Genomic DNA, 27,706 nt, shown 5'->3' with positions numbered 1-27,706 from the left:
TCTGCTTTTATAGAATAGCAAAATAAATCTGAGTCCACGTAGACTACTTTGGTAATGAAAATGTCACTGAATGCAACATTTCTTAAGTGTGTATCTCTAAACTTACTCTATGATAGATCTGTGATTTTAGAATGCCAAAGTATGTAAATGGCACACAACATGTGGGAAGCAGATTCAGATCACAGGCTAATTTTTAAAATATATTTAAACAAGTATACAGAGTAACTGTCTCTACCCAGCATTACTGTCTCCAAACGTTATTTACATGGGTAACTGTTAAAGACAGGTTCTCAGATTATTGGCACTATGTGTCTTTTATGCCTGGTAAGCATGCATCCTCCATAATAACACAAGAAGATGTGGTCAGTCTGTGGCAGAGACTCACTAAATGTTCATCAGATCTCTTCCTTCTTCCTGGGCGTACACAGCTGGGATGTATTTCCAGTTACGTGGGTCCTTGCGGCGGAGTTATGGCCAAACAGATGGAAGTTGGTATGGTACTTTCATCCTGACCCAGAAGCCTCTGACCCATCCCTAATGCCCTCTCTCTTCCCTTGGTTGTGGGCCCAGAGGTCCAGGGCAGAACTCCAAATCCGACAAGATGGTGGAGTCACTGGGTGAAATGAGCCAGGGTCCCTGAAATACCACGTGGAGCAGAGACCACCACACTTGTTCCCCACCAGCCACCAGACGGAGCTGCCTCATAAGTATACCTGCACTAAGCTAAGCCTCTGAGACTCAGGAACGTTTATGACATTTGCCAGTTTGTATCTCTTAACCGAATACACAGACCTTTCTAATTTCAAGCGGGTTCCAAACTTATACTTGAATTTCGGAAACACCATACATAAATTTGCAAATTTGGAAAAATCCCTGAAGGTACGTTAGAGTTGTGATTGTCTGCTCCTCTAATGAACCTAAGGGTAGAAAGAAGAAAGGGAACAGGCAGCTAATGTGTTTCCAAAACATGTCAGGTGTATCTTTCCTTACTTTATCTTCACATGGCCCCGTGAGGCAGTCCGATTCCCATTTTATGGATGACAACACTGACCTTCTAAGAAGTGAAATACGAGCCAATGCCAGGGAATGTAGATCCAGTGGACATTTTCTTAGTTAACTGCCTCTTGGCTTTTAATACCCAAATTTTACAGGAAATGCTTATTTCTAAGTCAAACGTTTTTGGTTGTTGCTTATAAGAGAAAAAAGTCCATGACATGCTCTAAAATGTAATACAACATTTTCAATTCAAAGCATGAGGAGAGGGCTTCCCTGGTGGCGCAGTGGTTGAGAATCTGCCTGCTAACGCAGGGGACACAGGTTCGAGCCCTGGTCTGGGGAGATCCCACATGCCGCGGAGCAACCAGGCCCGTGAGCCGCAACTACTGAGCCTGCGCGTCTGGAGCCTGTGCTCCGCGCAACAGGAGAGGCCGCGATAGTGCGAGGCCCGCGCACCGCGATGAAGAGCGGCCCCCGCTTGCCACAACTAGAGAAAGCCCTCGCACAGAAACGAAGACCCAACGCAGCCATAAATTAATTAATTAATTAATAAACTCCTACCCCCAACATATTCTTAAAAAAAAAAAAAAAAAAAGCATGAGGAGAAAGTGTCAAGTTACAATACACCGGTAGAATGTCAGAAGCTTCTGTAGAGGTTTTGAAAAGCCAGCAACAAAGGGGATGTGTCGCAGATGTTCTTGGTGATTAAAGAAAAAAAAAAAAAAAAAGCCACATTTCAAAAATAAAAAAAAAAAAATGCATGCTGAGAGCATATTAATTGTTGAGAAATCAATGTTTTAGACATTTTTACATTCTTAATGCAGTGGTTGTTAACTATATATATAAGGCATTTTACTATACTTTGGTCATATTTCAGAACAAGGGTTGGCAATCTTTTTCTGTAAACGGCCAGACAGTGAATATTTTAGATGCGGCAGCTTTTGCAGCTGTAAGTTCTCTGTGGCAACTCTTCCACTCTGCCACTGCAGCAGGAAAGCAACTAAAGGGTTATGATAAGTAAACAAATGGGCGCTGTGTGCTGATAAAATTTTATTTACAAAAACAGGCAGTGAGCTGGATTTGGCCCCAGGGCCATAATTTGCCAACTTTTTTAAAAAAAAAATTTCATCCCTCCCCCCATTTTTTGGAAGTATAATTGACTTATTATATTAGTTTCGGGTATACAACAACATAGTAATTCGATATTTTTATATGTTACAAAATGATCACCACCATCATTTGCTACCTTCTGCCTTCGAAAATTGATTGGGGGTTTTACATACTGCCACATAACACATTATGATTTCTCATGTGTTAAATGACGGGAAATAGCATCACTGTAACGAAAAGAAAAAGCTGATGGTTCTTCTCAGCCAGCACAATCAAGTCCCTGTCTTAAGGTAATGGAGGCAACAGTCACCTTAAAGTGACCTTATAATAAATACTTCTTAAAATAAAAAAGTAAAGCAAAATAAATAATTTGTAGATTTAAAATGTCACTGCAGGAGTGAATGCTAGAAGCAAAAAATGACAACCTCTAGAAGTTTCAAAATCAGGTACAAAGTCTCCCCACATTAGAACCAAACAGCTTTCTTGGACTGGGCGGATGTTCTTTATCAACCAATTTCAGAGTGGGAGCTATGTGTCCAAAGATAGAATATGCCAGAAGAAACGCATCAAATATATTCTCCCGTCATTCTCCCAAGAACGTAAAGTTGTCGTAACAAAGTTTTAGTTCGCTTTTTTGGGGGCGGGTGGTAAAGCTCACAGACGTAATACAGACAGAGAAATGCTTTTTTTTAAAAAAAAATCTCAGTTCCCCATTAATGTTTTATTACAACAGTGACGTACACAAGATGGTCTGTGACATAAAATGGATAAATTGTACGAATTTGTTTTACCTGAAATGTAAATCCCAACAGAAAAAAAGCAGGTCAATGATAGCCCAGTCTGACAAAGGAATATTTTGTAGCCAATAAAAATAATTCCAGGAATAGGGAAATGTGTAGACGCTTTGTTATGTGACATGAAATAAGCGAGATAGAAAAATCATAGCTAAAGTACACTCTTAAACATATGCATCAAAAAAGAAAAAAAAAAAGAAAATGGACAGACACTTCGCCTTGGAGGAAATGGGATTAGCTGATATTTTTCTTTACAACTTTTTTGTATTTTTGATTCTCCAAAACAAAGCAATTTCTCAAATATCGGTTATAGAATCTGAAAAAGCTACTGAACTTCAAAAAGAAGAAGACATTCACTGTACATTTATTGACACTCATTTATTAATGGCTTCTGACTGCCTCTTTTTCAGAACAGGAATGTCTTGAGAGCAGAGAGAGATTCGTGTCATCTCTCATATCCCAAACACGGTGTTATAGCATCTCACACACTCAATGAACATTCCTTGAAGCAACTGAATAGTTCACCTTACTTTTAAAAAGTCCTCTTAATGAGATTCTATAAATAAATTAAATTTTTATACTTTAAGCCTTCAAAAAAAACACAAAACAACTTTGTTGAAAGCATCTGACCGCTTGTAGATTATAGCTGTAAATCAGCTGCCTGATTCAAAAATGGCACTTTCTCTCTTCTTTCCTTTTTCCATGATGGCACACAAAAACTTTGCCTTTCAACAACTTAAGACAATTCTGAGTCATTGGCTCCTTAAAAACAAAATACGTCTTGATCAAGGAAGCTTGCCATTTCATGAATATTTACCCCAATGCACGACCCTGCTTTGAAGGGGGGATGGTGAGCTCCAGATTGACAAGTAACATCTGAGCAGAAAGAGGGAGGAGACCTCTGAGGTCAGCGAGGAAAAAGTTGCTACGCTGTCTCCACATTCACTCTCTGCTATGGAGGCTCTTCCCCACCAGCCGAAAAGCACACGACAAAGGCAGTCATCACTCATCACTGTTTTCTTTCTCTCGGTCAATCTCTGTCTCAGACAGACAGACACACACACACACACACACACAACATGCATGGATACTCACCCCACACTCACCCTTCTCACTCCCCACTTGCATATACTTTCAATGGCCCCCCAGTACTCGCAGGGAAAGAGATCAAAACCTGCACTTGGCCCTTAAAAGGCCACTGGAGATCTCTCCAGCCTCCAGGTCAACTACACATCTCCACTGGCCCTGCTCAGCTTCTCACTGGGCCTCGGTACTGAGCTAAAAGGATAGAGGAAGGAAGACTGAGGACTAGATGAAGATTCCAGCTTCCTTCTTGAGAACCACCATGGTCAAGAAGACAGTGGGGGAAGAAACATCTTTTTTTTAAAAAAAAAGGCATCGTCAACACTTTATTAATATGTTTTCCTCCATGTGATGTATCACAAAAATTTCCCATGGTATCTTCTGGATAGAAACAAACTGAGATGCGTACACAAAAAACTTAAGCCTTAAAAGCAACTTCAGTTTTCTCCTGAACACATAATCATTCGCCCAAGGGTTGTCTGCAAGCCCACAACAATGACAGGTGGGAGAGATTGTGTTGGTTCTCGCCAGTGGGGAACTCTCTTCTCCAAACCTGTCAGCTCCAGGAGGAGAGGAGAGCCGACTGCAGGACACAGAGAGGTCCCACCACGGGAAAGCCAATCTGTGTGTAGTCACACTAGCGCTCGGGGTAGAATATTCCATCTTACAGTGGAACAAATGCAAGCCACAGCCGGCTCATCGACAAATCACCCTGCCTAACCCCAGAGGAAGATGGGCTTTCAGATGGCAATGAAATGAAAGACATCCTCCTCATGACGTGCAAGAATCAAGGCCCCCTGAGGACTATCGCTCTTACTGATCTCTGGGGGAACAAGGGTGTTTACTGATGAGCAGCCAACAAGAGGAGGAGGTGCTATGCTTCACTGGGATCAAACCTCGGTGGCCCAAACCCAAGTAACGTATCGTTTGGGACTGTCACATGAGAACTAGTGCCATTTCATTTTCCTCTTCCTGGGTACACAGGAAGATGATGTCGCCCTATTTTCCCGACCCTCAGGTTGGGACCACGTGTCTGATTTCTGGTCCATGGGATGGGAGTAGAAGCAAGGTACGCCACTTCCAAGCCTGACCAGAAAATCAACCATGCGCCCTGTTCTTCATCCCCCGAGACTGTGGAGACCCCATGTTCTTGTGGCAAATACAGGATGGAGGAGGTTCCATGAGCACATACAGACATGAAGGGAGCATGACATACACCTTTATCATGTTAAGCTACCAAAGTTTGCAGGAGATTGGTCACAGCAGCCAGCACAATGCATCCTGACTACTATACTTTACACCTTATCACGGTCTTCACTAGGACTTCTTGAAGACATACTTATTTTTGGCTTAGTCTCCACCATGGGACCATGTCTTGATATTCTGCGTATCCCCTTTTAGAAAAGACCTACCACCATGGCTTCCAATAAATGCTTGTTGATAGAGTGACAAATGACTAATCAATTAAGAGGGAAAGCATTCGCGTGACACTTAACTTTTTCAGTAGTTACCCTGGGCCAGAGATGACAAATGAGGACTCCGCTCCCATGAGGCCCGCAGGAAACAACAATACAAGCCAGTGGGAAAGAGGAACACACAGATTTGACCGAAGCACAACAGGTCAGAAAAGGCTGCATGTTCGAAGTGGTCTGGAAGCCTAAGACATTAAAAAGATGAGCAGAACTCAGCCAGGGCGGCAGGGCTGGGTGGAGGGTGAAGAGAGCAATTCTTTGATTCTCTTGGTCAAAACAGACAAACACAAACACAGGGCCTGAAAATAATCCATCTTCTGCCTTCCACAATGACTGTAAAAATATAACGTGGGAGTTACCATGACTTCCAAACCAAAAATGAGGCCACATACATAGAGGGATACAGACATAAAAGAACGCCATTACCCTCTGCTAAGTGTCTCAACGGTGTAACTTGAGACAAAACACTTGTTTTTCTTCCACCGACGGGGAGAAAGGAGTGGGTCACTCACACTACAATTGCTATTCTAAATTATCTGAGAAAAGAGTAGCAGGAGAGATGAGGCAGTTCACAGACCGCACCACTATTCCTTCTTGAACGTTCCTTCGTCTCCTCCTTTCTATAAATGTCAGAATGATCCCTCAAAAAAACCCCACAAAAAACAAAAACAAAGTGGGTTTTGTTTATTCTTTAAGTCCGTAAACTCATGAGGATAGAGTAGAGCACTTAGAAAGGGGTCGAGAGACCCAGCCTCTCATCGGCACAGGATCAGCACTGAGCGGTAGCTTTTAACTGGGTCCCCTCATCTGCAGACTGAGACGAGTGAGTCTGGAGAACTGCAAAGTCCTTTCCGGCACGAGTATCTCATAAAGGGGTTTTCAAACTCACATGCTCCTCACAATCACCTGGAAGCCTCATTAAAACGGGACTGCTGGGCCCTAACCCCAGAGTTGCTGATTCGGCAAGGCTGCGGTAAGGCCAGAAAATTTACATTTCTGTCTCCAGGTGATGCTGCTGCTGCAGCTGCTTGGGGGACTGTGCCCCCGAAGTCCTCTGCTTCCCAACTGCCTGTCCGTGCACGTCTGGACGCCCAGGTGGAAGACGGTCTTCTCCGAACCAGGACCAGCTGAGTCTGTCTCGGGTGCGGACTCTTTCTGGGGTCCTTGTCCAACCTCTGGGGACCAAGACCTTAGCCTCTCTCCCAAGGAAGTCTACTCTCAGGAAAATACCTGAAGCTCTGCAACCCTGTCCCCAGCAGCCGCCCACGTGGTTTGTTCTGACCTCTGCATCACAAGTGGCTGCCGTGGAGGGCTTTGCACCAGGCTCAAAAGAAGACCCAGCCCTCTGCCATGTCGTGTAGGGCCAACTTCCAGCTCCAACCTCTCCCATACCATCCTCACCCACCCACCCTTAGTCCTGCTAATGACCTTCCGTTCCCACACCGTACTCTTACTAACTCTGAGGCGGCTTAGGCCTCATCATTCTCTCTGCCTAGAAAGTTCTTCCTACAGCTCTTTGTATATGGAGATCATTTTTAACCTTTAGACCTTAAATCAAAAACCATCTCGATTCTGAAAACTCCTAGTCCTAAAACTATGAAAAGAAACCCAAAAAACAAAAAAACCATCTCTTCCACGCCGCCTTCCCTGATCAGACCATCTAAGGGACCCTCTCAAGGTATGGGCCGTATACCGTTTCCTTCATGTATTTTTATGTGATATGCGGGCCTCTCACTGTTGTGGCCTCTCCCGTTGCGAAGCACAGGCTCCGGACGCGCAGGCTCAGCGGCCATGGCTCACGGGTCCAGGCGCTCCGCGGCACGTGGGATCCTCCCGGACCGGGGCACGAACCCGCGTTCCCTGCATCGGCAGGCGGACTCCCAACCACTGCACCACCAGGGAAGCCCATGTATTTTTATTCTATGTAAATACATTGCTCCTTCATTCCATTATTGACTCTCTCTGCCTCTCTCTACTCAAAGGCAAAGTCTGTGAGAGCAAGGGTCTGTTGTGCTCCCTTCCCCTCCCTGCAACCCTCACACAAAGCACAGTGACTGTCACATGGCAGACACTCAAGAGATATTTGCTGCATGCAGGAATAAATACATTGATTATCCTATTCTGTCTTTTAATTTTTTTAAAAAAACTAAGGAAAAGCCAATAACTCTGAGCTATAATATCACAAGTTCCAGAGCCCAGAGTGATGCGTAAGGGCATGTGATAAGACTAAAGTTACAGGAACAAAGCATCTGTGCCACCATTTCAGACTTGAGAAACTGAAGTGGGTCCAGGGCTGGGGAGATCCTTGGTCGTTCATCTCAAAGCACCCCCAAGAGGCCTGCCCTGTCCTCTACAAGCCAACCCATATCATTTCTGCAAGGCTGGGTCCATAACGCCTAGACGTCTTAAACTTCTTTCTAATGTTACCCCATTCCTGCTGCCAGGTGCAAAGGGAAAGAAAGTTCTTTGCAAGCTGAGCTCCCCTACCCTGGTCGACTCTGAAAAACCACTTGTAAGTGGTATATGTTAACCACAGTTCGTAATTTTGTCACAGGTGTTTGACTAAAAAGGGGACAAAGCCTTTTAAGATAGTCTGCCTCTATTATGTCATTGTGTATATTCCGCACCACACCTACAAGCTAACACAGTCCTTTTGTTCTCTGCCATGGCAACCGAGAGAGGTAATGCTGCCTAATTTTGCTAGGGGCATCCTACAGGCTCAAAAATGTGCACGCCTTGGAGGGGGTGGTGGGATGAACTGGGAGACTGGGATTGACATGTATACCCTAATATGTATAAAATAGATAACTAGTAAGAACCCGCTGTATAAAAAAATAAAACTCAAAAATTCAAAAAATAAGTTCGCGCCTTCCCCCCCCCAAAAAAAAAGTTAAAGTAGAATTTTAACACAACTTGTCATAACAGCTGACACCCATACACTGAGGAGGAAATCAAATGATGTGAGTTGTACCTGGCAGTTCAACAGAGTACAAGATAAATACTTTTCACAAGGCAGCCAAACCATCGGTGAGAAGTCTTCTGTAATTATTTTTTAAAAATCGTTAACATCTCTTAAGCTTTTTACCAGCCTGGTGGGGTGAAATCAGTGCCAATTCTGGATTGGACACTAATTTACTTATTGTGCAGACTTAGAAAAGTCATTGTCTGAAACACACTGTAAGGAAAAGGCTTAATGAGTTCAATTATTCCAAAGGTTCCTTCCAGTCCAGACTCTGAATCTATGACATAGTTTCTGGATTTCCACCTTAGGTGGACAGACACAAGAAAAAGGGCCAGTTCACCTCTGCCCCCACCTCCCTCCGCCCCATTATAAAACAAATACTGTGAGAACGGCCAGCCTTTATCACAAGCTAAGGTGTGGCATGGCTATACTCTGGTTTCTTGTATCTGTTCAAATAAAGTTATGTTTCCAGGTACTGCAGGAGGGTGAGTTGATGTAGTAATTACCTGTTACTCTTGACAAGTAAGGTAATTAATGTAGCAAAATACCACTGCAATGTGTGTAAATTTAGACCACCATAATTAAAGCACCCGTCTGTTCAACAAAATGTTCAATTAAGAAAAAATATTGACGGTGCACATTTTTGGAAATTAGAAAACGTATGGAATGAATGAATGTCCCTTAGTTGACATCCATTTCTAGAATGCTTCCTCAGCAGGGAGCACGCATAAAGGGGTATAACGGAGTAACTTCCACTGAAACACAGAATATTTTTGTACATATACTATTAAGACAAAGAGTCTCTTGTGGATGTATGTTACTGAGCATTCTCATTCTATGTCACATATGCAAGTCAGAAAATGAACTTCAGGAGGATCTGAACCCCCAAACGATAGCAAGTAGCAAAAAGCTGAAAAGTTATTATTGTGCAACAACCCAAGTAACAGGGCTGCCCTCAAGTATCATAACCTGACAGTACAATTACCTACTTGCCAACATTAAAGAGCTAGAGATACTAAACACACCCTGGGCAAATAAAACAGCTGCCAACTTCCTGGCACTCCTTGAACAAAAGTTCGCTTCATTGTCTTTTACTCTGGTTTCTTCCTGTGTCTACTAGTCATTTTTTTTCTTTTATTGAAATATAGTTGATTTACAATGTTGTGTTCATTTCTGGTGCAGAGCAAAGCGATTCAGCTATATATATTTATATATATTACGCACACACTTTTTCAAGTTCTTTCCCACGATGGTTTATTACGGGATATTGAATGTAGTTCCCTGTGCTGTACAGTAGGACCTTACTGTTTACTTGTTTTGCATACAGTAGTTTGTATCTGCTATTCCCAAACTCCTAATTTCTCTCTCCCGTCCCACCCAGCCCCTTTCCCATTTGCTTTGCTTTCCATGTCTGTGAGTCTGTGTCTGTTTCAGACCCAAAGGGTAACATGTTAAACAAGAAGTCTACCAGGTCCTTCACTTGAAGGAAAGCTGATGTCCTTGCTAATCTGCTTGAGAACATCTCTAGCCATGTAAAGAGTCAAATGCCCAAAGAAATTAAACCAGAACTGCCATAAGACAGAGACAAAAAGAAGTCATCAGTTACCGGGTCAGGAGAAAAGTAGTTACCTCTAAATTTGATCACAGGGAAAAAAAAAAAAAGAGCTCACTGATATCTACATGGAGAAGTGGGAAACAAGTCAGGGGTTCTTTCTGAGAAGGAAATCCCAGGGGTTTTTCTCTTAATTCTTCTACTCAGATAAATTCAGAGGAAGACACAACAAGTTGGCCTACATAAAGAAACAGCTAGAATCCAGACAGACTAAACAGTGTGATATGGGAAAGAGACACTGTACGATTTCAGTGTCACTTAATGATGTATACACTTGCTTTTGGTCTTGTTTTCACATTTTTGTATAGTATATCTTACCTTGGGAGATAGAAAAATCTAGAGAGAAGTAACTAAGGCACATTCAAGTGACTTCACAGTTTATCGTATTAAATTAAGCCCTAAATGTTCTATATCTGAGAACTTGGATGTATCCCCAAGTAAAGAATAAAAAGTACAAGGAGACATTCTAGACCGAAACACGATGAGGAAATGAAATGGTTTCTCCAACTAAAATACTCTGATTCCACACTTGGAAATAATAACAATGATCTTAAAAGGATGAGGATGAAGAAATCACTTGCTCTAGCTGTTGACAAAAATAAGGCTAGAAGGTCGCAGCAGGGAAGAGGATTTTGTAAAAGTATCCTTAGAACTCACATTACTTGGTGGGCACTGGAGTATTAACTTCTAAAATGAACTCTTGCTTTTAGAGCGGAGGGGGTGAGGGGATGAGTGAAATAGGTGAGGGAGATTATGAGGTACAAACTTGCAGTTACAAAATTAATGAGTCACAGGCAGGGATGGAATGTACAGCACGGGGAATACAGTCAATAATAATGTCATATCTTTGTATGGTGACAGATGGTAACTAGACTTATCATGGTGATCACTCTGAAATGTACAGAATTATCCAATCACTGTGTTATGCACCAGGAACTAACAGAGTGTTGTCGATTACACCTCAAAAATGAATAAACATAGAAAAAAAGAACAGATTTGTGGTCACCAGGGGTTGGGGAGGGGGTCTAGGTGGGGAGAGGGGGAATTGGATGAAGGTGGTCAAAAAGTACGAACTTCCAGTTACAAAATAAGTAAGCACTGGGGATGTAATATACAACATGATTAATATAAATTAACAGTGCTGTTAGATATGAAAGCTGCTAAGAGACTAAGTCCAAAGAGTTCTCATCACTAGGCAGAAATTTTTTTTTCTTTTTCTTTTTCTTTTTTTTTTTTTTTCGGTATCTCTATGAGATGATGGAGGTTCACTAAACTTACTGTGGTAATTATTTCATGATGTATTTAAGTCAAATCATTATGCTGTACACCTTAAACTTAGCATTGTGTGTCAACTATATCTCAACAAACCCGGAAGGAAAAAAAGAAAATAAATTATTTGTAAAAAACTCTCATAGTTAGAAAGAATGCTAAAACTAATTATGGTAGGGACGGGGGGAAAGGGGGGACATGAACTGAGGATCTGATGCAAGATTCATGGAATGCAAACTAAAATATCTGTTTCTCCAACGCTGAATGAACCATCCAAAGAAGACAGGGCAGTCAATACTGTTCTTATTCACTGGGTGAATTTATGGAGGATGAAACCTCCAGAAGCAATTATCTCAGAGATCACACTCGATGGCATCTGATGGGCTATGTAATATTAGAAAATATCACAAAACCATTTCACATCGATTCTATCACTGTATCCTCACAAACCATTGAGATAATAAGATTAATTCCATCTTATAGACAAGTAAAGTAAGGCCCAGAAGCAGCAAACTGGTATGGCTGAGTTCCCAAAAGCTACTGTACTGGAACAATTTGTTCTCCTTGGAATGGGATAAATGTATTCCTTGGCACTACTGAATCAATTCATAGACAGTATTTGAAAAATATGTTGCCTTAGTACTTAAGAGATGTGACTTGCATCTTAAAATGTGTACCTTAAAATTACCAGAAATACTGGTTAGTATGTTCCAAAGCAAATGGTAATGTAAGTTTATCAGTATAAGTTTTCCCAACACAAGTTGGGGAAAAGTTCTGATTCCAAATTTTGTAATTTAGCCATTTAGTTAAAAAATATATATATCAAAAAGAAACCAACCTGGAACTGGAACTTGTGATCCTACGAACCCAAAACAGCTTAAGTAGTCAGTTATGTCTAGAATTTGCTTTACCCCAAAAGAGGGCTCAAGGAAAACCACACCACCATCTTCAACTTCCAACTTTATATAAGTGAGTTCTTGAGTTCACTTACTTAAATTTATTTTTATTTTATTTATTTTTGGCTGCATTGAGCCTTTGTTGCTACGCGCGGGCTTTCTCTAGGTGGGGCGAGCGGGGGCTACTCTTCATCATGGTGCGTGGGCTTCTCATTGTGGTGGCTTCTCTTTGTTGGGGAGCACGGGCTCGTTGTGGCACACGGGCCTCAGGAGTTGTGGCACGTGGGCTCAGTAGTTGTGCCCATGGGCTCTAGAGCGCAGGTTCAGTAGTTGTGGCGCACGGGCTTAGTTGCTCTGCGGCATGTGGGATATTCCCGGACCTGGGCTCGAACCCGTGTCCCCTGCGTTGGCAGGTGGATTCTTAACCACTGCACCACCAGGGAAGCCCCTTGACTTCACTTTCTTTTAAGCTTTTCCTCTTGACTCTTTAATGGCATCGTGCTATGATCCTCTTTCATCTCCCAGACGGCACCTGAGAATCATGGGGCTGGACTGGAGGATGACTTTTCCAGATCACATACATCCTCCAGATGTAGAAGCTGATGCAAGAAATTGAAAAAAGGTGACAGGTAGCAAAAGAAGGGAGGACAGAGGAGTATCTAACGATACCGGTCATATTTATTCACCTTGTACCTATAGAAACTTGAAACTGAGCGACATGCAGAATAGATTCTTCATCCTTTTTCATTTTCAAAATTAATAAAAACTGGAGGAAAAAACTAAATGGTGAATGGGTAAGCAGGAACATCTGAATTGATTATAAGGTGTTAAAATGTCTGAGTCAACGTTTCCTGGGTTTGTTAAAGCAACTTTAACAGACTTCAGGGGGCCACAGTCACTGATGTGAAGGTACCCAAATTCCGATCTCATATGGACTGCACGCACTGCCTTTTTACGTAAGAGAAAATAAATTTAAGTCAGACAACAAAAACGTAGAAAGGTGAGACGGATAGTGACTCCTAGATCGACATATCCTCTACTACTTCACTTCGGCGTAGCCAGCCAGCAGAAGAAAAATCGGAACTACTTTTATCTAATTAGGTAAATAAATATCACAGAAAGGAAATATTTTTTACTTACTATGCACTGTGCTCAGAACTGTTTTTGCAAAAGCCCATGCGACCCCTAAGCATCTGATAAAGTAGAATATTTTCAGTTCCTGAAGTGAGGGAGGTGATTTTTCACCTGCATCTTCAAATGAGAAAATTGAGGCTTAAAAAGATGAAGTAACTTTCCCCAGGTCACAAAGTTACTAAGTAGCTTAGCCAGAATTTGAAACCAGATCTCTCTTCCCAACTTGGGTAATTACTTGACAATTATACTACCACACTTAAGAACGTATCAGCTAATACTTCTGGTATAAGGTTTCCTGGTTCATGTTGATCCTGGAAAGTACAGCAACTTGAAAAAACAACTTTATTTTAAGAAGTCTGCTTTGAAATAAAAATCATTTTTTTGCTGGAAACATGAAGACTGATTATTTTTCAGGTTATAGTAGTAATAATTATTATCCCATGAATGCTATATAGAAATGCTTCCCCAGAATTTGGTGGACTTACAATAACAATGTAAACAGTGTAAAGCAAAATATTCCACTACTGTTGCCATCTAAAGTCTCGTACCCTCCAGCCGTTTATCTCAAGTTATGAGATGAAGCCACACTGGTGCTAGCTTTCTAACACAGAATTCTGTCAAGAAATAACTGAAGGATTCCTGTCCAGACCATACGTAAAATAGAATCAATACAGCCCAAGAAAAGAAAAAGCCTGTATTGGAGGTTTATCACTGAATGAGCCACCACAGAGCGACAGAAAGTAGTTGGATAAGGAGACACTATCCTGGGTCACCAATTTCCCTTGTTCCTTTTGCCAAGGGAGAGGAAATACTAACATCAGAAACTTCTGGAATAGAACGGTGTGACACACAAACACCAAAGAAGCTACTGCTGGGAGATGAACGGGTAACACTACATGATACTACATGACACTATCAGCAAGACGAGAGGGGGTAATGGATTCGTTGGCAAAATATTCAAATTCTTACCAACTTCTGGTCTAAGAAGTTCTTTTCTTCTTTCAGATATTTGCTCCCTTATCAAAAAAGCCATTCTTTCACCCCCGTCCTCCCCCATCACTAATCTTGGCTGTTTCTAGCTATGATGTTGAACCCTCTCCCTTTCTCTGTCTCTTGCCTCACTGCTGTGCTATCTGTATCTTTATCTTGATGTTATCTGGGTGATGACTAGAAGAACGACTGGGTAGAACCAAGAGACAAGGCATTATTTCCTGAAGTTCTGGACTGAAACCACTACAATGATTTGGGGTGGTACAGACACGACAACAAATGACACTGAACTGCATCCTTAGTTGTGTTCTTTCAAATTCCAGCGCCACCCTTCTAATCATGTCAAGGTCAAAGCCTCATGTGGGTGCTGGTCTGACACCTCACACGTGCTGAGGCCCACTTTTGAAAACAGAGAGAACCCCTCCAGCTCAATACCTTAAGAAGAAGTAGGCAACAGTCCACAGTGAGTTTTTATCATGGGTCAGCAAATGACGGTCTGTGGGCAAACCTGGCCTGCTGCTGCTGATTTTTGTAAAGCCCATGAGATAAGAAGAGATTTTATATTTTTGACGGGTTTTGGGGGGGAAAAAAAAATCAAAAGAAAAGTAATATTTCATGAAATGAAAATCAAATGTCCACATCCATAAATAAAGTCTTATTTGAACACAGCCATGCCCGCTCATTTATGTTTCGTTTCCTCCTGATCGGGCGTTACAACGGAGGCGAGAAGCTGCCAAAGGACCATACAGGCCTGTGAAGCTGAAAATATTTACTACCTGGTCCCTTACCAAAAGGCCTGCCAACTCCCGTGTATACCACCATTCTGCTTTCAAAATATTTATTTTAGGTTACCATCGAGCTCCGGTAACTGATACTACTTTTTCTTTAAAGGGATAATGGAAAATCTCCTTTTTAAATAGACTGATTTGTATTCCAGCAAATGAAGGAACTTAAAGGGAAACAGAAGCTCATAAAGTATAGGTGGTATTTAGGTCAACATCAGGGAAACCATAAGCAAAGTCACGAAAAACGCCTGAGACAGGCAAAGAAGTTCGAAAAATAAGAAACCAAGAACATGGGTGCAGGCAGGGAGGGGTTGGGATACAAAACTAAAGACTATGTAAATAAGACATCCAGACGTAGCGATCTGTCTTCTAAGGTCAGAGTGGAGTCTGAGATGTGGACCCCTAGTGGACGGGAGGTCAGGCAGGCTACCCAAGAGCATCAGGTTGGCCAGCCTCCCCATAGGGAGCAGCGGGGTCTTATTTTACATTCACAGGACCCTGACACATTGGCCAAGAATTCCTCGGCTGGCAATTGGTGAGACAGTCAGTCCAAAACAACCAACGCTGGGTAAGTCAGGTAAAACAACAGCAAAAGGCCAAGCGGCTCAGCATGAGTCTAGGCCAAATGCTTCAGAGCAAATATCACTTTGCACTGATAAAATAACCAGTATGACCTAAGAAGGGTCCAAGAGCTTTCTTCACTCTGATGGAAATGCTTCCAAGATGCAGCAAGCATCAAAGACTTCCTGCATCTTAGAGTAAGTTCACATGACCATCCACACACCTTATACTCTTCAGTGTTTGACACGCACAATGTTTATTCTTTAACAATGAATTTCCTCAACAGCTTGGCTATATTCTTTTTAGAAATTTCTTCCTGTAAAACAATCTTACATTATTGCGTTTTCCTCTCATTACTCTTACTGAATATGCATCTCTTCTGTGGCCTTTCACTACACGTTTTTCCCCCAAGAGAGAAATGTTTTTTGGTGGTTCCACCAACAACAATTTCTGTTGTTGAGTCATAGACACCATCAGTGTTAAAATTCATCATCTTTTTCTTTCCATATGATTAATGTTTTTAAAACATGCTAGTGAAACGTAAAACTTACCATATCCGAAAAAAAGCACTTGAAATGCTGGATTTTAATTTGTGGAACTAAGACCAGTACAACTACAGGTCATTTTTTTCCCCACATCTGCACAGTATTTCAACCGGTCATCACTTCTTAGGTGAATTACAACTCAATTTATCTGCTATTGACTCACAAGGCTGAGGTTCCCAATTTCTTTTTTAACCACAATGAACTATTTTTATCAAGTTCGAAGCACTCCCACCTACACAGACACTAAGTTTCAGAAGATTCTACCAGCTAAAATTTATTTGTTAAGAATTAATTAATACAGACTATCTACCAAATTGCCAATCAGAGCTCACAGATTGAAATATTCATGGCCAAAAGCCAAAGGCAGTTTGGTTAACCCCTGAGGTGCTATCTCATGCAAATTACTGAATTCACTTCAGGCCTTTTGAAACGTTAAAAAACCGGTCAATGAAGTTTACATTTGAAGCTGTGTCCCCAGCATCCTTTCCTTCACACCCCTCTCACACAGAACACCAAGGGACAGTTGAGGAGTCCTAGGGTTCTGGGGAGGTTGACTCTACTTGGCTCTAGTGGTGGAAAAATATTACCTAGGATATGCTAATTAGTACATCCCATCTCCCTGGCCATGGGCAGGGTGGAATGTGCTGGAAACTTGTCCAATTAGAGCTTCAAGAATCTGTCCAAAAATCTTAAGAAAAGATTCCCCTTTCCTCTCTCCTGCTTGGCTTGTGCAAGTAAATCTACAGCCCAGCAGTTGCTCGGAACCATCTTATGACTGCACACAGGGGCAGTCTGAAGATAAGTCAGCTCCACCGTGGAAAACAGAGCAAAGAGCCTGATCGAATCTCTCCTGCAGTTCACCCACTAAGCACTTGCCAGGGACACTGGTTAAGCTGCCCGAACTGGACTTTCTGTTGCTTACAACCAAAATCCTCCGAACTTAAATACGGGAAAACCCCACGATTAGACTTCTCAAAGCCCTGGAATTCTAAGACCGCAGGCATTGGGGACCACTGCTCCAGTGACAGATTTAGACGCAGTATCACAATGTGTAAAGTAATCAGAAAGTGTGCATTTCGAGGGTGGTGGGTATTTTTCAGAGTTTTTGTAACCCCAGGTCAGGGGCGTCACCGTGAAAACGATGAAAGATAACAACATCAGGACACTGCCTGATGCTCCCCATCTAATTATAAGATTGCCATGCTGGCCGACACTATTAGGGTGAAGTGACATGAGGAGAAGAGCCGGCTCCAGGTGGCTCAGTAACTGCAAATGCTTTCAGCTAGATCTGCAGCAAAAGGCACCACTTAACCATTTCATTAACATCCTTCGTTTCCAGGGGAAAAGGGAGAAGTCATTATCACAGAAGATGTGTTTTAAGAATGGCAGGCGAGCAGTAAATGTTACAAGGAAGATGAGATGATCAAAGGAACAAATAAAATGCTGTTAAATATCCCTATAAAGGAGGTGTTTGTAAGGCTGAGATTTTGGTTTTTTGCCCCAGTATTTAGAGACAGACTGTTGACCTTGTATAGGAAAATAATTATCCATGAGAAGATGCTGGTATTTCGGGCCTGCACTTTGAAGGCCTCTATGCAACTCAAGGCATAACCTGTTTATTTGGCTTAGTAAAGGGCAGCAGTTGAAAAGAATGGAGTTGGATGGTAAGGCCAAAGTTGGAATAAAACCCTAATACATCTCCCCATGCAAAGTGGTCTCAGTTTTTGCTACATGTGAAGGAGAGGGAGAGGGGAGAATAGAAAGTGGTGTCTACGCATGTGTACAGGCGAAAAGATGATCCTTTCACCAGTCAGCACAGCAGTCCTTTTTCTTCTTCTTCTCCTCTTGTCTAGGTTTTCTTTTTTAATTACTATTAGAGTACAGTTGATTTACAATGTTGTGTTAGTTTCAGGTATACGGCAAAGTGAATCCGTTATACATATACATATATCTACTCTTTTTTAGATTCTTTTCCTATACAGGCCGTTATAGAATATTGAGTAGAGTTTCCTGTGCTATACAGTAGGTCCTTATTAGTTACCTACTTTATATACAGTAGTATGTATATGTCAACCCCAATCTCCCAATTTATCCCCCCGCTTACCCCCTGTAACCGTAAGTTTGTTTTTTACATCTGTAACTCTACTTCTGTTTTGTAGATAGGTTCATTTGTACCTTTGTTTTAGATTCCACATATAAGCGATATCGTAATTTGTCTTTCTCTGTCTGACTTACTTCTCTCGGTATGACAGTGTTTACGTCCATCCATGTGTCAGCAGTCCTTCTTGATACACTACTTGAAATGTGGAAGACAAGGTCCCCAGCTACCCAGCTTGGAAGGAGATGGTGAACAGAAAGAGAAAGCTAAATTGCTGTTTTGAAGAAATATGAGCTGGTGACAGAAAGAAAAAAAAAAAAAGAGGCGAGAAGAAAGTATAAGTTTGGAGGTCGACACAGAAAGCTATCCAAGGACAGATTCAGAGGGGGCAAACATTATCTTAAGAATAAACCTGCAGAACATTTCATTCTAAGTTTCTCTGATGCAAACTTCTTAGAACTCCCTCAAGTCCAATGCCCTGTGTGAGCTGTGTTGGAAGGAAATTACGGAGAGTAGCTCATTTCCAACCCTGAGAGGAGAAAAGCACACAGCAGCGAGAAGAGAGAATATCAAGGGTTCTTTAAGCAAAGTCAATCATGAAAATGAAGCTTCTAGAAATGCTCACTGGAAGTCCCATGGGGAATAAGACAAAGGCTCAAGCCAATTTTATTAGAATCTCAAAAGTCAGGGTGACCTCCATTGATAAATGACTTCTCAAACCATGATGACAAAGCCCTCAGCCACATGGCCAACTGGGGACCCCCAGGAGAAAGGTGGATGATATCCCAAGTGGCACTGGTGTGAAGACTGGCACGATTTTGTTAAATCTATTTTCTTAAAATGACTGTCACTGTCTGTAAAGGGTTCGCATGAATTTCACAGCGTGTGGAATGGGTGGCACAAAAGCTTTTTAAGGTGTTCCAAACCATTCTAACCCCCCCCCCTTTTTAAAAAAAATTTTTGGCTGCACTGTGCAGCATGTGGGATCTCAGTTCCCCGACCAGGGATCGAACCCGCGCCCCAGTGGAAGCGTGGAGTCCTAATCACTGGTCTGCCAGGGAAGTCCCCGAACCATTCTAACCCTTGAGTCAAAGTCCCTGTAAAGAATCAAGAAGGAGAAGCTTAATTTTACTAACACGGGAGGGCAATTTTCACCAGGGTGACAGATTAAAGAATCCTGAGAGGGAATCACTTAAGTGGCATCTTGAAAAGAAAAAAGGCCACTACCTCATTCTCCAATCAATAACACAGACAGACTCTAGCAATAACACGGTATTTCATTGGCTGTTGGGGAAAAGAAAGAAAGAAAGAAAGAAAAAGAAAGAAAGAAAGACCTGGAAGTCTTTGCTGTGAACCTTGTTAGGAATTAAGAAGAGGACTAAAGAAGGGAAGCAAAAAAAAAAAAAAAAAAAAAAAAATCTTAACCACCATCCTGCATTGGCCAAAGCAATGAAAGCCGTGAACTTCCCAACTGCACTTCAGCAGATGAATGGATTTTTCAAAGGAGAAAAATATCACCCCACATGAAAAGTTAACACATTTATTGACCACACTCTTAGCCCATATTTCACAACATAATGGTAATCTTGCTGAATTCTGTACAATCCTATTATAGATCACTTAGCATTTACCATAGCATTTAAAGCAGCCAGGCTTCTGAGTTGGAATGCACCGGGTAGGGGGGAGGGGCGGGGTATAAAATGCTATGTGTTGGTCTGAACCTTACACTATCTAGAAGTAAACTCCGTCTTCCCTCTATGGCTCTCAGGTCGCAGCACTATGGAGCAGAATCGCCCCTCGTGGGTGGCTCACGGGAGAGACGGATACCTAGCCTACCCGGGGGGTGGGAAAGGCTCCCAAGTACACATCTGTGTGCTCGAGGGAGGGGCACATGCTCACGATACACATACAAATACACACAGTGATACATATGAATGCATATAGGAAGACATATATAAATATGTACATGAATATGTATACAAATATGAATATGTATAGGTATGTGTCTGAAGCATGGCCTACAAATCTGTCATCTTCAATGTGCAGAAAGGTTTTTCTTTATCTCATGAGGCTGATTTATTTCCTGGTCGCCTTCTCCAGCCACTCTTTCTTCTCCCCTCCCTCCCCCCTCGCTAAACGTACCAGTCGGCCTCTCTGTACTCCCTTCCCTTGGCTTCAGATGTCCGTCTTCAGCCCAACTACCTTCCCGGCCTTGTGTTCAGTGTGTATTTCCTCATCTTCCGGTAAGATTCCACCTGAGATTGACACCTGCGCCTAAGATGACATCCAAACCTCGGCCTGCCCTCTCTCATCTTCTGGGAACAAGAGTGGGGAACACCCACCCGACTCTCCAATCGTCCGTCTCTTTCACACCAAGTCCAGCCAATGAAACTTCAAGGGTGTTTTTACCCCTCTGTCCTTTCCTTCCCAGTCTCTTCAACGACTCTACTGAAGACTGACTGTGGCTCTTCAGCAACATCACCATTTCCTCCAACTGGGGTTCCGCACGACACTCTGTAAATTGATGACAGATGAACGATTCTGCAGCCCAGCTCTGACTGAGCGATCGATTCCTGCGCTCATAGAAACCCCGGTCATGCCCACTGGCTGGGTCATTGAGGTCTTCAAAAGGCTGGTCCTTGAGTCACAGAAGAAGTTTGAAACCCCGGCTCCATCTCACGACTTTGTGCCCGTGGTAAGACGGCTTAGCCTTTCCAAGACTCAATCTCATCTGTATGGTAAACTGTGGATAATAACAGCGTCCCCCCTTCCTTGGACGCTTGTAAGGAGTAAAACATAACAAACTGGAAATCACTATGCTCGATGTCTTGCCCATAGCATATATTGCCTGCCATTATTAATACTAATTCATGTTACTGAATAAACTCCTTGCTTCTTAACCCGAACCTGAAGTCCTCTACGGTCATGTGTCAGCTACCTACCAACTCATTTTCTCTCTTCTGCTTTACAAACTCTGTGTCCCGGCCAAAGGGCATTATTTGCTGGTCTCCTCAAGTACCAAGCTTTTTGGTCTTTGCTGTGTATCCACTCTGTTTCCAAGAGCCAGGAAACCATCTCTCTTCCCCTAACCCAAATAACTGAAGTTCACATCTTCAGCAAGCTGTAGCTTAAATTCTCCAGGGGGGTAAAGAAATACCTCACTTCTCTTAGCACTTTTTCCCTAAGTACAGCATTTGAATATGAACTTTTGTTTTCTCAGAATTGCCTGTAGCAATTTTAAACACATACTGAGCTAAGAGGATGAAGGAGTCAAATGACCTTCTCACGCACACTATGAGGCACCATGCATCTCTTATAACACTAAAGTCAAAAGCTGGCTTAATAACTTCATCACCATAAACTCCTCTCTCTACTACTAGTTAGCAAACACACAACCTTTGCTTGGTTCATTTAATACTGCTATAATTGGAATAATTAGTGATTTTATATGTAAAATTTCTAAAATTATATTTCTTTTCTCTTCCCGTTATAAGTAAGAATTTTAAATGCTTTATTTAATAAGCCACCATAAGAACAAGTTTTAGCTGTCACTGGAACCATTTCATACCTAAAGAACTTAACATTGCCTGTAATCTGTCTCTCTTGAATTCACATTGTTTGTTCCACAGAAGTGTATAAACTTCTTCTGGTGGAGTACGAATAAATGTATACCAATTCTTAAACGTGACCTGTGTGCATCTGTGATTATTACACATTATAAGCTCAATAACCACACCCGTGTCATCTTCAAATGGTATTTTTTAAGGACCCATATGTTCACGATGCATGACGAAAACAAAGCTGCTATTCAATCCAGCTTCTATTTATTTCAGCGTCTAATGCTCTTAAGAGAATGGGTGGTTCTCTGTTATTGAAAAAGTTTGTAACTGTCAAAACAAGAAACTGACTTAGTTATAGACAGAGACTTATAATGCCAGTACCAAACCAATGCCAGAGTATACAGTAAAAAGAAAAACGCTGTCAATTTTTCCGCCTGAAAGTCTGTTTCTCTGCATTGCCTATATATCCAGCCAATTCAAAAGGGAGGAAAAGTAAAAATCCTTTGCTGTAATGTAGCCAATACAGCCAGTGGATTTCCTTTGCTAACTTTATTTTTTGAATGTCCTGTAGACTCATCGTAAATCATTTCCAATCTAATTCTCCTGCTTCCCAATTTTAACTGTCGGCCTTATTTAAAGAATTGCCTCTATATTTAACAGATTTCATATCCATTCTGAGAGCTAGTAAGCTAAAAAAGAGTGTGTTGTTCTAAAATGCATCTTTAGACTGCCTGACTTTTTAAGCAGCTTAAATGTTTTGCTGTTGATGAAGTGATGCACGTCGCAATTGTCTTCCCTAGTAGTGATTTGCAAACTACATATACAACTTCCCAGTAATAAAGAAAATCGCAGTTCAGCGCATGTTCGACGGCTCTCCCTTCTGGGTTTCAGATGAAGTGTATTAAAAAATGTGTATTCTCTAAGTCCACCCCGAACATGCAGCACTTCACCACCAACAAAAAGCATAAGTGTTCAGGAGAACACAACTGCAAGTTTTCCTTTTTTATTAAGATACATGATAACACTGGTACTTTTCTTTTTAACCGGTAGACTATCATGCCTTTTTTAAAATTAAAAATTAAATAAAGTTTCTCAAAGCACAAGGTAACAACTGACACTTTGATGCTTTCAAGGGTCCTCCAGGGAGAAAAGGGAAGGAGAAAAAAAAAAGTGGTGGCAGTTACAACAAATTAACAACATATAATAAAAATGCCATAAACACGCAGCATACATAATAAATCTAATCAAGTCTACAAGACGGGCAGATAAAAATGATTAACTGCCACTATCCTTGAAAAGAAAAGAAAAATTTTGTCCCCTGTTATTCATCACAGCTAACGTTCTGACCCTAAATCTAACATGTAGATTGAATGATCTTTAGAGTAACACAGCGTACCAAGGAGAACGGCCTTCTCACTTCCTATTTTATTTTCTGAGAAATCAGGAAAACACACGTTAGAGGCACTTTTTAAACAAAGGTGTGGCTTTGGGGGATGTTAATAAAGCTTCTCAGAGTCTTCACCTCTATCCACAGAAAGAGAAATAACAACAAAACCACCACTCTCTGTGTACTGATAGGACAAAAATACTACCTATCTGGAGGCAACATTCAGCCATTTTTTTTTCTGTTTACTGATTGCATTCGTTTCCTGATTCTGATATGTTAACCAATTTAGCAAGGCCTCCAGCCAATGAGGAATATGTATGCTAAATCTGTAAGGTGTGGATAGAAATTTCTCCTAAAGGTAATATAGGAAAATCGACGCTTGCCTAAAAACAGGTAGAGTCTCTCTCATAACAGAGACCTGGATAACTTCCTTGAGAGTCACAGGAGTCCCTGTTGACAAAAACTATCACCTTGACAGGCAACAGGTCTGAGTCTGCTTTGCTCTCACAGTTAAGATTCTCCAGACAGAACCACTGTGACAAGAAGGGTTACCTAAAGCAAGGATTAACGCTGACATGTAAAAAAATAAAAAATAAAATTTGTAAAAAAAAAAAAAAAAAAAAAAAAAAAGCTGAAGAGGTTCAAATGAACAAACTCCTACTTGTTCCTCAAAGGAAAAACAAAGAGCTTTCAGAAACAACTCCTCTGAGAGATGTAACAGAATATCGGTAAATTATAACAATTAAAAACCATTAAAGATAGAATAATTGAGAATACCTGTTTGGGTAACAATGACTTTTTTGAATTCATTTTAACAGAGGGTCTATTTTTAATCACTCTTTTTGCAAAATCTTGCATAATTTAACAATAATTGCCGATTTTTGATTTTGATACATCCACAGAACGTAAAGTAAAAACCATAAATTATATACCAACTCCAGCTGTTAAATTTTGGCATTTTGTCTTTAAAAAAAAAAACAAGTTCAGAAATCTGTTTCCTTAAACCAAGGAAATGTGGGAAAAGGCCATCCTGCCAGTGGAAACCTTCAGCAGCAGAAAGCTCACGCTGCGGTTTCTTGCCGAGGCAGCAAACTCCACTGAAAGAGAAGTTGCCGCCAACTCAAATACTGTTTGCTTTCACACCCAAGAACAAACTGTGTGCACGGCGAAGGCATCCGAAGGGCTGGGAGCAGCTGGAGAGGACTGAGGAAAGGTAACAGTGGTGTCAGAGCTACTGTAAACTGGTTCTCGCTTTTCTATCAGCAAGTTAGCATCCCAGAAAACAGCGTGGCCCGGCAGCCCAACGTCAGTACCTACTGTAATTCAAAACCTGCTTTTTCCAAGTCAACAAGCCAAGGGACTTTTCAGAAAGAGAAGGGAAAAGAAAAAAAAAAAAAAAAATCACCCAGGCAAATGAAACACAGACTCCTTCGGTGTGATTCGAAGGGCTAGTGAAATGCCAGTTTAAATGGAGTACTGAGAAATTTCCCTATCTCAGTGCAACATGTAACCTGCTTTCTTTGTAAGCAGGAAATGCAAAGGAAGTGTTTACTACAGCCTTGTAAACCAAAGGCAGAAAGCTCTGCCAAAGCAAACATCAATATTGCAAGGGTTTTGCTTGCTGCTCCAAAGACCCTCCAAGTTCCCTTTGTGCCCTGAAGGATGGGTGTCACTAAAGACGTGGCAGGGGAAGTCAGGAATTCTATAGGAAGAGCAAACAGCCCAAGGCTCCAAAGAGCAAAAGGTTTATCCCATGATGACTTTCTCTTCTAGTTTCAAGTAAACAAAGGCCAACTTCTTGTTGGGATGGCTCTGTCTGAGCCCCAAAATAAAAATGGTCAAATAAGAAAATGTGTTTCTCTCCTTTCCCCTTACAGCTTTGAAACAATACTTCAAACTCTTGCGCAGTTGGTTAATATGGCCAATTTCATGTGACACATATTTTGCAATACATTACCGTGCAGCGCCATGGAGGTGGGAAGAAAAGTCCTCCACCTCGGACAAACTATAAGTTATGAAATCTGCCTCCCATGCTCACTTCCAGAATCAAACACAGTTCATCATTTTAAGGAAGAATCCTTTTCAAGGTGGAAAATTATATTGTTTCTTCAAAAACCCCTACTTGATCTAAGTCCCCCCCCTTCCCCCAAATACTATGACTTAAAACAGCTCTCAAAAATGTCATGGGCCCGAAACATGTACATAAAGGAAATGGTGAATCTGTATGAATGGAAGATCTACATATTCCCCACCTATAAAAATAAAGCTTACCCAGGGCAAAAATATCACATATTTCCAATTCCAGGTTGGACCTCATAAGGTTTCAATATTAAGAGTCAGCTTTATTAACTTCCTCCAGTTTAAAATTAGAAACCTTTTTCTTACTGTCTTAACCACCCATTGCCCTCACCACAAAAAGTTTGATGGTTTAGACACAGGTTGAAAAAAAAAAAAAAAAATCTATCCAACTAAACAAAGGCCGCCTTTCTTCCCAAATAAAAAGGAGTGTTAAGAATTTGCCAACTGTTCCCCCAAGACACAATCCTACGGCAAATTCTCCTTGCCTCCAGGATGACTGATGTGATGGCGTCCCCTTCTTTCATCACTCCCTACCTTGTCTGGTCGCTGGTGAAAACCAGGAAGCCACAGACACACACTTCGGTCTTTTGCTTGTACAGGCCTCAATTCTCCAATGCCAGCTTGCTGCCAATGTCCTTGTAGCCAATGGTAAACAGGCCACAGGGTTCAAGTTAGCTGCAGAGCGTTACCACGCTGAACATCTGGTCATGAATGAACGGATTGCCCACTAACTCTCAGCATTGGGCAGCTGATGAAAAATTCAACATTTTCCTTGTTGGCACAGTTGTTTTGGAGAATTCTCTAGAGCTTCCTGAATTATATTAAGAAAATTTCACTGCAGCAATCTATATCTGTGAGAACAGCTGGTGTTGAAAGGGATCTGCTGCTCTCTCCCTGTGCTGGGGGACCTCGTGTTGCATGAGGACACTTTTACTACATTTGTCCTTGAAAACTTAGCCTTCGCTCTGAGGTGCTGGGTAGAACAAACGGCAGCAGCAAAGGCAGCTCCCGGCTGCTGGATTCCACGCAAACGAACCTCTCAATTCAGGGTGAAAAATCTATCACCCAGCTAAGAGGACACTGAGATCCAAAGAGTACATTACAAAGACCTGTCTCAGAAAATACAGCCAAACGATCATCAGAACTATTGCTGAGCTCTGAAATCAGGACGGTCCCAACACCATTGCATATTTTCTGAAGATTTTCAGTATAAAATAATAGTCTTTTGCAAAGCCCCACGAGACACAATGTATCCAAACATTAGTTTTTCATCACATGACTGATTTTAAACTTAGCAAAGCCTTTTATTAAACCTAAGGGTGACACAGTTAGAGCAAATCAAATGTAATATGCTACACTGTGCTCAGCACGGGGGAGAAAGTCACATTGACAGAGTGGCCATCGAAGCTTAAGAAAAGAAATTCTCTAAAAATATAACAGTGGCGTTTAAAGAAATTAACTTGTTAATGGATATATGTGATATATTATTATTCTTTTGGGTTGAAAAAAAAGGAAGTGGTAAACTTAAGTCAAGCTAAATTTAGGCTATTATCTATGCAGCATAAATTTCACTTCTGTGTATAAATGCTAACTTGCATATTTCTCCATGGTAACTAAACTATGATTAAAACAACAGTGAAACCAGCCTTTAAAGCCACCTGTTTAACTAGGAACAACCTAATTTACAAAAATACTTAAACTTTGGAAATTTCATGGGCATCTATAGCATGCTTTTCCCAGAAGAAAGCTCACTTTTCCATGAACATATAATTGCAATGTACTTGGCCTAGGTCATAATCATTCTTTTTTTAACTAGTGTAATTTTTTCATGTATTCTTCACTCTCACCTAAGTGGTAATTTAAGATTATAAAGAATAAGACTCTAATAACTCTTTCCAAAAACGAAGTTATTTTACCACTTGGGAGGGATTAATTTACCTAGAAAGTATCTTCACATTTTACAAAAGGAACTAATGAAAGAAGTGAGAAAATTCCAAACTGAAATGACTATTTGAGATGGCAAGCCACATTCAAACTAATTTTTTTTTCCCACTGAGATAGCCTTGTCATTTACTAATGAAGAAATGGGCTATTTTATTGGTGAAATTAAAGAAGTAATTATAGTATGTCCAAGAATAGTAAAAAATGTAGGTATAAGCAATATTTTCTTATTTAATTATAAAACATAAAAGTAGATTTGAATGTGAATCATTTTGAAACCTTCGAATTAAATTTAGAATTTAAACCCTGAAAACCCCTTGAAGTCGAAACATAATCATAATAGGTCAGGTTTGGTGTGAAATTCATGACTCATATTTGTGACACATATTCAGAAATGCCTCATACTAAAACTTTATTATAATCAAAAACTGA

The 27,706-nt window shown here is 41.2% G+C and overlaps 1 protein-coding gene across 11 annotated transcripts in view; it reads right to left on the bottom strand.

Moving 5' to 3' along the window:
- FOXP1 (forkhead box P1) overlaps positions 1 to 27,706 on the bottom strand; it is a 602,646-nt gene that overhangs the window by 383,207 nt on the left and 191,733 nt on the right. Inside the window, exon 3 of one of the 11 annotated variants that reach the window (XM_067043619.1) lies at positions 18,445 to 18,601. The exons of the other annotated variants lie outside the window; for them this stretch is intronic. The gene's annotated coding sequence lies outside the window, so the exon portion shown is untranslated. The remainder of the gene's footprint in view (positions 1 to 18,444; positions 18,602 to 27,706) is intronic. 11 annotated transcript variants of the gene reach the window in all.

Source organism: Kogia breviceps, chromosome 10 (assembly GCF_026419965.1).
Source record: "Kogia breviceps isolate mKogBre1 chromosome 10, mKogBre1 haplotype 1, whole genome shotgun sequence".
NCBI classification, from domain to species: Eukaryota; Metazoa; Chordata; class Mammalia; order Artiodactyla; family Physeteridae; genus Kogia; species Kogia breviceps.
Note: the sequence above shows the minus strand (reverse complement) of the source record. Positions and strands in the feature narration are given on the sequence as shown.